The following is a 14,294-nucleotide window of genomic DNA, read 5'->3' as shown; positions in this document are numbered from 1 at the left end:
TATACTTGATTCTAAGTAATACAATGAAAAGTTTGCATTTCTGCAATTTGCATTCTGTGCCTTGCTTTAAGCATAGGACAGAAACAAAAAGATTAACACACATTTATGTCATGCTAAGGTTCACTGAATCCAGCAGCAGATAAAAGTCCAAACCCAATCTTTTCTTTAAATAATTCATAGGAATTATGGATCGGGAGTTTTAAAATGCAAGCACAGGTGTGGGCTTTTGGGAACTGAGATCTCTGGCCTTCATTGAATTCTGCATCGTGTAGAAACTGCAGCTGTGGACTTGACTGAAATCCTATCGCTGGAACTGTGTCCAACCCAGTGGTGAAAATTAGGATGTCCCTATGAGATATTGTTGACTGTTTGTCTATTTAAATAGAACATAAAAAGAAAAGAAAATGTTTAACATTGGGATTCACCAATCATAATCCTTCCTTGGAGTACAGTCGGAATAATTTATGGATTATTGTTACTATGGAAAGCTTAAGTTGGCAATAAGTGCAAAAAGCTGACATGAGCCCATTCAGTTCCATAGAGATTGTCAATGTGAATGTATGTTATCTACTCTCGTACTTTACAGTGTTCTTAGTTAGGAAAGGGTACCGGTTATGAGAACATTTATGTCAATTGTGTGCACGGGGACATTGTACATAATCTGATGCATCCACATTTAGAGTAAGGGGTTTTCATCAGCTTTACCTGAATAAACAGCATTGACTCTTTTTGCCTTTGGCAAGGGAATCATAAATTTGAAGCGAATTGTAAAAGTAACCTGGCGGGATAGCAGTGGTTTTGGATGGTCTACTGACAGCAATGATTTATCTAAACATACTTTAATTGTTTTGCATTCTCTAATGGTAGAAACATAGCACTTAGGTTTCTATGTGTGTGTTTAATTAGCAAACATGTTTGACAGGGACATTAAGGTAGAGTTTAATTTGTAATCCATAACAGTATACTTCGATGTTTAATTGCTTTTTCCAGCAAATTTTAGATGAATGCCATAGTAGCCTATGAATAGTTTTGTGAGCAAATATTGCAGAACCACTTGACGTAAAAAAAAAATCCAAAACAAAATGCTATGTTTATATTTTGATTCATGAATGACATTGATATAATATCGATAATTTAGCAGATGTCTCAAAGAAACAATGTTACTATGTTCTCCTTACTAACAATTGTTCAGCTGATTTAGATGGTATATGATTGAAAATGAAGGATAAGGGAACAAAAGAAAGATTTTATCTGTTAAATTGAACTGATGAAACACTGCCTGCAAAATATAAGTTATACATGTCATTCATAACGTTGCATAATTTCAACATAACATAAAGTTAACTTTACCATCAATATCAATGAGCATGTCAAGCCAGTATGTCAACGTTCTGGCTTCTGCCCATTCTTCTGTTGCTGCCCTCTGGAAGGTGCATGACTATAAACGAGTCTCTCCATTCTTGAGGCTGTTAGAATATCCTCGCTCCGCATGAAGCACTCTTCCATAACAAGTGGATGAGACCTAATAAGGTCCAGTAGTCCCATCGTAGATAACCCTTCAAGGAAGCTGCAGAGTGAGTGAAACAGAGAGCCCAATTAATTATTCCTTGCCACATTTTATTTGAGTCAATAACAACACTGTACTCCACATTTCAAGTGCTGACAATTATTGATGTCAGCAAAAGGATGGTTCCCCAATTGTCAAGTCCACTAATGATTCACTATAAGAATTTTTATGTTTACAAGTTTTTTCAGAGATTTACGTTGACCTCAAATGACCTTTGACACAATAAACAAAAGGGGTTCTTGTACTCACTAAGGTGCTCGTAAACACCATGTATGAAGTTCTTCCAAGTTTGCACAGTTATCAAAATTTTCAGTAGACTGTTAGTCACGGTCGCCAAATAGCGGTTACATTTAAATACATTTGTCAGGCCTAAAAACCTTGAAAACATGATTTCTCATGGTAGAAGTCAAGGATACTTTGCATAGGCTGCATGATATGTGGATTTGCCATTTAGAGTACAAGAATCCTGTTGCTTGTGAGGTCAAATCTCATTTGAGATCAGCAGAGGTCAAACTCTGAAATCCCTTTTACATGACTATCTAACGATGGGAATAGTAGATACTTCTCATACTTGGTGTGTGGATGCATCACATTGAGTACAAGACGCCTATTGTTTATGGTGGAGGTGTGTATTGCCACCTACAATAGACTGACCTGTGTTTACCATGCCATAGTGTAATTAACTGTACATCAACATTGTGGTTCGGGCCATTTATATTGAGACAGCTATTTCTGGTTTACAAGCAGAAGTCTAGTGCAAATGAAGCCATCGAAACCTCAATGTGTTTCGCAGTCTGGCTTTAATTATACCAGGGAGTTGTTATGGATTATACTATGTACTTAAGAATATTTACAGACTTTGACCTCAAATCACCTTTGACACCTACCAATTCAATAGATATCTTTTACTCATCAACAGAAATCTACATACCAAGTATGAACTTCAACCAAAATGGACTCACCATAGAAAATAAATTTGATGTGTCGTGAAGTGGATCAATACATGTCATATGTCATCCAAGTTGATCCAAGCTTAATAAAATTAGTAAGTTTTCAGACTTAGATGATATTTAATGACTTTTGACCTATTCAGAGAGCACATGGTTTTCTGTGTGTATTGCATAAGACATCATAGTTTTCAGACTTTGACAACTGACTGTTGACCTCAAGTGATAATTGACCTCTACGAAAAATGGTGTTTTTGTGCTCACTAAGTATTTAAGCTCATTGGCTGTATTTTGCGAGCAAGTGTGTCTACATTTTCCTACATTGACTATTACTTTGGGTAATATGATGTTACCAAGCTGTTATCAGATTGCCACCCATGGTGACCACAAATCTCTATTATGTTGGACCCACAAATATGAACCCACTAGCCAGGTATGAAATCCATCATGCACTGTTCTCATAGTTCTATTGCATCACATACACACACTCTACTACAATCACCAAAATCCTCTTAATCAGTATTAAATGCAGCTAATATGTACTTCAGAATTGGGAGGGGCAAAATGTTCATCTGCGAGCGATGACGTCACATACCGACCTTTTGGATGAGACTAAAACTCTGTGTAGTGTATACTTCTTTTATTTATGTAATTGTCATATTTTAGATTTTTGGACTAGATTATGTTTGAGTACTGAGAAATAAAGGGAGATGAATATACCTTTCATATGCAGACCTGGCTCTGTCCATTACAAGAAATTGAATAAGCTCCTTTTGCATTTGACTCCTTGTCAGGGAGCAATGGGGTGACTTTAATTATTCCAGCCAATCCCATCAGAAGTGATGCAGATTCAACTGCGTGATGTAATTGCTCTGTAGAAGTCGCATTCACGATCTGTTAAAAAGAATATGAATATATAAACCTATATATTTATTCTACATTTGAATGCATCTCATTTCATCTTTAAGTTGTTATGTAACTTTTCTTTCCTTCTCTTGCTGTTTGCCTTATTTTTTGAAGTCTAGCTGAGAATCCTCTATGGATCCTATAAACTACACTGGAATCATAAATTTATAGATATGTTTAGAATTACATTGATACTTTCAGATTTATGAGAGTACTTTTCATATAATCCAATTAAAAAAAATACCCCTGAAAACACCTCTTTCCCACAGCCTATCACTACTCCTTGGGTTTCTTGCACCCCCCCCCCACATCTTTTACCCCTTTCCTCCTTTTCCTGTTTCATTACCATTTGTTTATGAAGCAACAATCTGTGCCATTTAACTGGAACATATCATCCCCTAATCACTTACAAAATATTACTGTAAGTTTTATCAGTCTTGAGGAAGCACATCTTGTGTTAAGGATCAGGCACTGCAACAATTTTAAGAGAAGCTAGCTGCATGCATCTGTAATGAAAGACATAACAACAAATAAATGTGATCCAGCCAAAAGTTCCAAGTTTAGAAAATAAATGTTTATATTAAACTGTATAACTTGAAACTGCACCTGAAAATTTTTCTCAACTTTCTTTGCAATACTGCTAGTGCTTTATACAGACGCGTATCCAGGATTTTCTAACTGGGGGGGGGCACGAATTACCATCTAGGCGTAGCGCCACCATCGGTTGGCGCTCAGCGTACAAGAATATTTTGATACCCCCCAGATCACCAGAAATGACACTTCTTGGGCTTGAAAATGACCAACCAGATGTACACTTTTGCCTGAGGACCAAGTTTTTCCCAATAGTTTTTTTTTTCATCCCTAACCTTTTTGAAGATTGTCACCAGTCACACATCATGTTCGACCTCATGCATCTCCTGTGGATCACTGCTTTTGTAGGTGATTCTACGTCGCGGCCCACAATACCCGTCAGCCCCACTTTTCAAGGTTTAAAGACCATTATTTGTGCAGAATTTGAAAATTCACATTTCTCATCCAAGTCGTTGAAGGCCTCCCCCCCCATATCAAATTGGGCTCCAACGCCAATGCCTACACCCATAGACAGTTTGGAGGCTGTTCATCTTGGAATGCCATTTTCAATTTTTCATGCTCACTGAGATGATGTGATATCTGCTGTTTGCCCTTCAAATTTGAATATTTGAAATGAGACTGAAATAAACAACTTTAATCTGTTTATTGTGCAATGCAGACATTCTTTCCAATTTGAAAGACGCACAGTTTCAAGTTCATTACAAACTGAAGGCTTCCATTCTCTATCTGTCTTCAATTTAGGGAAGATCTTGGGATTTCCATCCCTATAGATATCGCTAGATATTGCTAGATATCCATACAGTACAGTGTCCTTGGGATTTCTTGAGATTTTTGGGGCCTGATCTTGGGAAATTGCAAAATCGGAAAGTGGTCACACTCCATGTAGGTCAGTGCACGACCTCTAGACGTCACAGTGCGCATAGGATCACTTTGAGCAATTGTGAAAAGATAGTGATAGACGCCATATGATATTAAACAATACTTCCCACCAGCAAGCTCAGGTGGTATGAGCTCAATATTTGGCTGGGTTGGTTAGATAACCAATTATTCATTATGATTTATCAAAATGAATAATATATCGTAGGAATCAGTTCACAGGTTTCAAAATTTCATTAATGAAAATCTACAAAAATAATTGTAGACTTGGCACCTGTGACCTGTTTTTGGCATGTTTTCCAAAAATGTTTTTGTGAAAAGTGATTGTTTACCAATACAAATGGAAAGGTTGTTCCGAAGTCCTATGCCCACATAATATGTGAAGTTAGCAAATATTCTTAGCCATGCAGGGTTTGTCAGTAAATCTCATATTTTCTGATCCAATTTCATGAAAGGATCATATATGCAGATGCCAACATGGTAGCATACATTAGAAGGTAGATGAAATATATATTCTTGAGTATATTCTGTTAATAGCCTACACTATATACTACACTATATCAACATACTAACACTATATAACAAATATTTAAAGATTGGCAGTGGTAAGGTTGCCATGAATAGCAACTACAGTACCTTCCCAGCACATACTTTCATGTTTATCTTGGCTGGAATTACTTTCATTAGTTTGTCTTCCATGGATCGTGTTGCATCAAAGTACTCATCACCAAGAGATGCCAGCATCGTGTTGATCGTTTCCGTTGTTGCCTCATAGGTATTGATGTTGTCGTCTACTAGCAAAGTAGCTGAACTGTCCCACCTTCCACATCAAATGCTATTATGGTCAGTGGTATGTCTTCATTTGGTGGTGCAGACACAGTATCTAATTAAAAAAAAGTTTTTTGTATAATGATTCAGAAATCAGTAGAAACTTAGAGCACCAATCGTGCAGTAGCTCATACCATAAGTTGTGTAATTTACTGATAACTTTCTTCAATAGAAAACCAGCATACTGTATATATATAACCAACCAGAATTAAATTGAGAGTAGGCCACCCTTCATAATCATTCCTTAATAGCCTTATAACATACGACCCCTACAAGACATTTGACTTTAACTTCCTGAACTACCCCAAAATGAATATAATCAACTTCCATCAATATCCATTTCATCTGTGAAGAACTTTTCCTGAACTTTTCCTGAACATCCTATTAAATTGCTGAAAGGAGCATTTTGAAGATTTTCAAAGTATTTTAATACCTAATATGACATTTGATCTTAAGCACAGACAGACAGTTAGACAGATACTGTATATCTATATATCAGGAAGATAGATGAGATAGATCAGATAGACAGAGTCATATAGTGCCAAAACAACTATGCAGCTGTAAGGACAGTTTTTTTACGACTGTTAGTGGGGGTATATCCAGCCGCCCACATAGGACACATCTTCCTTTAGTCGCCTTCAACAACATGCATGATAGTTACAGTGGGCGTATTCTTAACCTGCAAACCACACGGGCTGTGGTAGAGGCAATTTGCAGATTTTCAGAGAATGTTCCCCAAAATGACGTGTTGATGACATTTGACCTCATATTCCTGAATGCCCCTTATGACCATCCACCCAGGAATCATTGTGTCCAAGTTTTGCCGATGTCCATCCACGGCTATGGTTCAGGAATTGATGCTGATATACACCACAGGCGTAGCCACGTTTTTTTTTTTGGGGGGGGCTGATTCAACCCCCACCCCATGACCCAAGTGACAAAACAAGATTGAACACAAAAATTGATTTTGCTTGGTTATGAAGAAAATTTGTAAATGTTCAGTGGAGATTTGACTGCTGTTTTATCACAAACATTGCACCATTTTCCATCTACAGGCTTGTGAATTGCAGGTTTTCGCCAAACGGGAGAACCCCCCCCCAGAGTCCCTTTCCCCTTCCCATGACAAATCTCTTGCCTGTTTACACCATATACAAGGTTGTTGACTTTTTTTTATTTAAATCTGACTTTTTTTTTTTAATTTAAATTTGATCACAAATGTTGTCAAAATCTTCCTACAAACACTCAATACAGTACCTACTTATTATATCATGTACAAGCAGTCAAGCACAATAATGTTTAAAGGGTGTGAAGACTCGCGCAAAAAGAAACATCTCATACCGGTAATCTGACCTAGTTCGGAATGAGGTGTTAGACACCACCATCGATCCCAGAAAATACACACAAACAGCTTGCTACCATCGGTAATTAGTGTACAAACAATACAGCGATGGACATCTCAGGTCCAGCTTAAGATAACAAGGTATCATGTTTCATTACTGTACTGTCTGCATTTTGTAGCAACACGAACAAAACGTCACTTGCAAGCAACGGAAAGTTACTTCTTCAGATGGCTGCACACGGTTTGGGGCGAGTCTTCAATGCCTTTAAGTTGAATTCAGAATCATAAAAGCTTCTGGGATATTAAAAGTGAAACAGTTTTGATTGTAGTATACACAAACAGGCCCTATATGCCACCTATATCAATTCTATTGTTAACTATAGGAGCATGTTTGTATACAATCAGCGTAGTCTCCATCACTTCCATAGTTTATGCATCTATACACATGAAATAAGTGTTAATTGGGGATTAGGTTATTGTAGTCTATGCTTTTGATTTCATAGATCTAGTCAACATGATTGTACAAAGTTAATATTGAAGGCACTATAATGCAGTTATTTGGGGTACGAAACAGTACAACATTTTCTACCGAAAGGCATAATAGGCTATATTTCTCAAAAATGGTATTTAGATGCAAACAGTCTTTGACTCTTCCAAATGTTGTAAAACAGGGATATGTATGTATGTATGTATGTATGTATGTATATGTGATCTTCCCGCAAGCAGGAACTCGCGAAAGAAGCCATGGAGGCTTGTAGACTCGCAAGCTGACCGAAGCCAATCTCTCGGCACACATCCATTTAATGTCCATGTCAGGAAGTTGTTATTGAACAACACCCTTGCCAGACGACACACATTGCTGTCGGCGGGGAATTGAACCGGGGATCTCATGACTGGGAGACGCCGGCGTTAACCACTAGGCTATACACTCCGCCTATATATTTAGTTGGTGGTCTTGATTCGAGTCATTATTTGGACTTTACTTTATTGGCACTTGAATATTTGAAAGATTGAGACGTGCTTGTATATATTTTGAATATCCAGACCATTTGGGTGGTATCATCAGATGTACACAAAAATGATGTTAATCAAACTGATCCAAACTATGAGAGGGGTAATACCCAATCATGTGCCAGCCTTAACATGTTCACTGTCATGTTCATTGGTTTACGATTACAATTTTGATTGGAACTGAAACTTTGCCAAAAACAAAAGACTAATTTTTTCTTTCATTACTCTAATCAAGACTATATGAGTGCTTTGGGATTCTAGTGTAATCATTAGGTTATATTAATATGTACCATGATTATTATATCATAGCAATGAAGGGATCATGAAATAAATAAATAAAGTGAATTTTATTTCTAATCCAGTGAATATGGTAACCAAATTTATGTAAAATTTTGTTGAATTAATGCTTTATAGGGGCTTATGTGTTACAATCATTTTACAGTGTGCAATTTGGTGGACTCCAATGATTAAATTGGCTTTTAATAAATTTTTTTTAAATTCTATAAAAGTTATTTAAATCAGTGATTAAAAAACAAAATCCTTTAATTTAAATCAGGATTTAAATTAGTGATTTAAATCAACAAGATTTAAGTCAAACAACCCTGACCATATCACACTCTGTGTGGGTTTCTACCTATGCCAGATGCACTGTTGGGAGACAATCATGGGAAAAGTGGTTAGAGGATATCCTATTTAGGCCTACTGTATTAACCCTGCCCACTGTGGTTACAACTCTACCCATGTTTAATCATTTGTGATAGAATGTTTCACAGCATTACTGTAGCATCCTTCATCCATATGTCACACACAAATGTTGCGAAGGACAGCACCAGTTTGCATCTAAGCACTATTAAAACAATTCAACAATTTCACTGGTCACCCAATCAATCTCAAATATGGACCTGTGTCACTGTTTTCGGGCAAGTTAGTCTTGAAGTATTGGTTCACTATGCATGCATATACCAGATAATGTACAATGGGCATAGCCCACATGGTAGGAGTAAGACAAATACAGTACCTTTATTTTGTTCTTGAGGTGGTGGATACCTGTCTCTCACTCTGGTACTCTGTTGTAACTACAAAGGAAGTTGGAAGTGCATGGAAAGAGAACATAGTTGAGTCCTATAGTACAAAATGAAGTTTAAATGGCAGTATTTTGGAAGAAAAGTGATTATGGAAAGAACAAGGACACAGAACTGTAAAGATTTGTTGGTAACATCCAGACTTCCATGTCAGTAAAATGGCCTCTTGTCACATGTAATGATTTAAACTGTGGTGATAGTTACAGTTCATTTCTGTCCATTTGCAATACATACATTTGACAAATGAAAAAAAAAATCTTTTCAAATGGTGGTTTACAGGGGGCCTTTAAGGCTCAAGTATTGGTTAGCATAACAAATAGTAGCCCATTCATTTATCAGTAATCCCTAGAACAATAGATCTAATTAGGACAATACAACAAAAAGTATTACTTCCTCCTGATCAACTCCAAACAGATTAACGTTATCTAATTAATTCAACCATTCATCATTAATTTGAATTCGATAACAATATTTCCATTATCACAAATCCTTTGACCATAGAGATCATTCAACCAGTACAGCTTGTAAGATTAATTTTCCACATTTAAAGCCATTTTCCTAAAGACAGGCCAAGAATAATGTTTGAATTGTTAAGTCACCTATGCAGTGTTCATCTACTCAATCTCTTTTAGAATTATCTACATGTTGTAACAAAAAGATGTCTACCAATCTTCCAACATGCAAACCTTCGAGAGAGTCATGTACTGTAGTTAATAAGTAAGTTGTACATAAATGCACATCATTATAATGCTACATTTGGTGATGAGTACCTGTACAGAACAACATTGTAGGAATGGAGTAAGAAATTACTTACTCTAATAACTTTTCATGTGATTGATTGCATCGATTTAATTGGTGATTTTTTCACTGTTTCGATATCTGGGGGTGGTGGAGTAGGAGGCCTCAGGTAAGTGACTGCCTCTCGCAGGACAGCTTTGTCAACAGCCATGGTTGGTGCCCGGTAGATTTTAGTCTTGGATGTGATGATGATAGCATCTGGTTTGGTGATGTAGTTCTTCAGGATAACAGTAGTGTTATCTTTGATGTTTTTTGTTTTTGTCACGTCAAATGATACTGTTTTTATGCATCCCGTACTGTCACACACTACAAAGTTTTGCATTCTTTTTCAACACCATCCTTGGTGTAGGTTGTTGGCGGCAACAATGCAGGCACAACACACTTCAGCGGCAGTTCAAAAGGTTGAGACTTCCCTCTCATTTCCTTGATTTTCGCTATGGTGATCATCTACAGGTGTAAAGAATAGAGAATAATTGAAAAGTAAAGATTTTGAATCACTCAATCTTATCAAGTTTGTAGTTTTGCCAGCTATTTTGAAGTGAAATTATAGCTTTGTACTAAAATGCGGAGTTACAGAAGACTGACCTCATTAAACACTCAATGAGCACCAACAATAACTAGAGTTTTGTGTATATTAAGTTTCTATTGTTAGCATCTTTTGCATTTAATCACCTTTAATTATACAAAAAGTTTCAACGTTTCAAGTGCGTCCACAAACGTTGACATTATGTCACTTTAGGTTTAAAAAAAAAAAAAATCCACTCCCCTCCCACACAAATCTTTCAAATTTCTGCTGATGCTCTTGGTTGGGGGGGGGGGCGGGCAGAGATAACTGAATCCAATTATGATGGTTATTAGTCATACTCGATAGGTGGATGGGCCATGATGAGTAGAAAAATGTTATTGTTGTAGTGGTCATGTCATGAATGTTAATGTAGTCACAGGTCAAAACAAATCTTAAAATTGCAATAACTCTGCAATTGCATGTTTGGATTTCTGCAATATTGGTAAGTTGCTATTGGTTGATAGCTGACAAGTGCTTGTATATATATGTGTTCAATTTTACAACATGCATATTTATGAGGGGGCAGTGCTTAGCATTATTTAGCCGAATATTTGTATGCACGATAACCCCAAGGAAATGATTCATCATACGTGGTGGGTGGATGTCCCATGAGTGACCATATCATAAATATTAATGAGGTCATAGGGTAAGGTGACCAGACGTCCCCGATTTTCGAGGACAGTCCCCGATTACAGTGTGCTGTCCCCGATGAACAAGTGTCCCCGAAAATGTCCCCGATTCATCAAAATGTTCAGGATGTCGAAAATATCCCACAATGCATTATTAGTAAAATAATTGTAAAAAGAAAATCAAGTGTGCAGTCGCAGAATAGAACTAACCAGTATTTTAGGTGGGCCAGTATAAAGTGGAATATATATATATATGTATATATATATATATATATATATATATATATATATACATATATATATATCTATATATATATATATATATATATAAATATATATATTTATATATATATATATATGTATATGTTGCCTCCACGTCATTTCAAGGAAATGTTAAATAAGAGGTTAATCAACGGTCTAGCGTGCGTTACTCACAGGATTAATGCACGATCGGGGGATAATGCAAGCGATGCACGAGGGCGGAGCCCGAGTGCATCCAGCGATAGCATTTACACCCGGAGTGCATTAATCATGTGAGTAACGCACGCTAGACCGTTGATTTACCCCGTTCATTCATACACTACCATTTGTGTGGGGGAAAAATCATAAAACAAAACATTTTTGGTTACATATAACCAAAGATTTATTAAAGTGATGCCCCGTAATTTTACCGTGCGTTACTCACAGGATTAACCACGGTCAGCTGACCTGAATGGACCAATAGGATTTAGGAATCTTTACTAAGTATGAATGAACATCAGATATTTTATGAGCAGGGCAAGAGTAGGGCAAGATTCGTGTGTCTTTATTATCCTTCAGGTTACAAAAGTCCACTTAATCTCTTACTTTGTAACATATGAACTTAAGCATGGATAAACACTGCTTAAACGAACGATCCTATTTGAAGCTTCACTCTAAACTAATTGGTAATTTGGGGATCCTCCTGAAACCGGATCATAATACAACAACATGCAGGCATTACCTCTGCATAGGTACTACTGTTAATACATGACCATTACTAGCATCTTACTGAATACAATAATAGCTGCTGTAGAATATAAACAATACATGGCATGACAGTTTGACTGGAGTTGCATAAAAACAGTTAAATCTATGTGTTGCCTGTTACCAAATAGGATTTACCATTACTCCTACATTGCACAGTGTCACACTTTTAAAGCTAAGATACATTTACAAAAGATAGGTAATGAACATATAGATAATTCAATGAAGAAAGAGAAGAGTAAAGAATATTAAACAATGTCCTTGATGACACTTCACCATGAGGATGAACTTCCCTAAGCTAGTGCTAAGTGACCTTCATCACTTTTAACTGCTAAGAACATTAAGCTTAGTTGTCTCAATTCACCGCATGACGATGGTCTAGCTACCGTAATGTCATTTCAAAGCAACATACTGTATAAATCATAACCCTTAATCTTCCATAGAACATGAGCATGACTAAATAACTGGAATAATACTACTTGTAATAAAATGTCATTATGCTCCTTTAACTTGTTACAGTTACCATGCAATCAACTAACTGAAATAATACCCTGAAAATGTCTTTCCAATACTTCAGTGTAAAACAATAGCTATGCTGGACTACGCATACAACCCTAAATTCCTTCCTATACATTTATATCACCAGCAACAAGGTTCAACATAATGAACTCTCAAGGTCATAGCTACCTGCTGTACTCTAATCTTCCGTTCCCTAGTAGCTCTCAACTGACCACTAACCCCAGGATATATGGTATGACCCTCTAGTAGTAGTAATAAATGGAATGGTCCTGCCCAGTACTACACTTCTGCTCACCAAGCATGATACATGTGATCACATGGCCTACCCTGTTATATGCAGTTCAAAGCCTATTGTTTTCAATACATAGCATCACTACAGTACATAGACCTACTGAAATAATTCTGCGATGGGCTGAGCCACTCTATAACTTTACATCTTAATTGACAACAATGTGATTATGAAGTTTAAGTACAACCTTTAGCCTCTCTAGTATTTTACTTAAAGTAACTCATGCAAATTAAGAAAGAAACTCAACATACCTGATAAGGAAATGTAATGGAACACAAACATCAGATATGTTATGAGTAGGGCACTTGCTTGCAAGATTCATGTGTGGTCCTCACACACAGGACCCTAACCAGCGTTACCAGCGACAGTTGACGAAAAAACGCTAGATTTGCGAAAATAAAACCCTAGAAAACGCTAAATGGTAGTTTCCCTAACATTCGTGTTGTTTGGAGTCAATTTAGCACAGATTCGTAGGATGAATGGTCACCGATCACAAAATAGATTTTGAATAGTTGATTTTAGTGATAGTCTGACCCAGAAAATTTGAAAAAAATATGGAAATTCCGAAGATTGGGCAAAAATACTCAAAATAAATTTGGATGGGTCTCCAAGTAAGAATTTTGTCTAAAAAATCTGAAAAGTGGTAAATTTTTGGTAAATTTAACTAGTTTTAGGCAAAAAACGGTAGAATTACCAAAATAAGAAAAAACGTGCGCTAGAACCCCACAAATGACTAAAAACGCTAGATCTAGTGTAAAAACGCTAACTCTGGTAACACTGACCCTAACCTATGACAGTCTGCATTCCAGACGGACGGGATCTCTGATTATGTACATGGGGGTGCTTCTAGAGGATGAACTGTCTAGAAGCTAAAATGGTTTGATGAGGGGAAGTCCCATTGTTTAAAAACAGAACTTTGTGGGGTGGGGAGCCTGCTTTTTGAGCCCGCTACATATATATATAGTAAATGAATAAAGAATAACACACCAGAAAAATTCCACTTCACGACCTGTTTCGTCCTTTTGGGACTCATCAAGCGAAGGTAGGAATCGAACCCCAGATCTTGTGTCACGAAGTCCGTACCACTCGACCACAGTGATTCTACTGGCGTGTGATATATATATATATATATATATATATATATATATATATATATATATATATATATATACCTCACACGTACGATTTAATAACATAAACTACTGCATTCCAGTAGCGTTGCAGTGTCCGCTTACCGTTGAGGTATTCATCCCGTAGCCTCGTTATCCGTTGCTGCAGGGTCCACCAGTGTCTTCCTCCTGTGGGGAGGTGCTTCCCCTCTCCTGGCACTAGCCACAGTGAT

General features: G+C 36.9%; 1 long non-coding RNA gene across 5 annotated transcripts; it reads right to left on the bottom strand.

The window, feature by feature from the left end:
* Positions 1–1,378: 1,378 nt before the first annotated feature.
* Positions 1,379–14,070, bottom strand: LOC139975526 (uncharacterized). 5 transcript variants are annotated; one of them, XR_011795753.1, is made up of 7 exons: positions 13,940–14,070; positions 9,962–10,392; positions 9,084–9,141; positions 5,539–5,770; positions 3,831–3,926; positions 3,235–3,408; positions 1,379–1,567 (listed from the first exon to the last, which is right to left on the bottom strand). It is a non-coding gene; the product is annotated as an uncharacterized lncRNA (long non-coding RNA). The 5 variants fall into 5 exon arrangements; XR_011795754.1 differs by lacking the exon at positions 13,940–14,070 and adding an exon at positions 13,204–13,296 and having other exon boundaries at positions 5,524–5,770; XR_011795755.1 differs by lacking the exon at positions 13,940–14,070 and adding an exon at positions 13,204–13,296 and having other exon boundaries at positions 3,767–3,926.
* Between the last annotated feature and the right edge of the window lie 224 nt (positions 14,071–14,294).

Source organism: Apostichopus japonicus, chromosome 11 (genome assembly GCF_037975245.1).
Source record: "Apostichopus japonicus isolate 1M-3 chromosome 11, ASM3797524v1, whole genome shotgun sequence".
Classification (NCBI taxonomy): Eukaryota; Metazoa; Echinodermata; class Holothuroidea; order Aspidochirotida; family Stichopodidae; genus Apostichopus; species Apostichopus japonicus.
The sequence above is the reverse complement of the archived record's forward strand: the minus strand, read 5'-3'. Positions and strand labels throughout refer to the sequence as shown.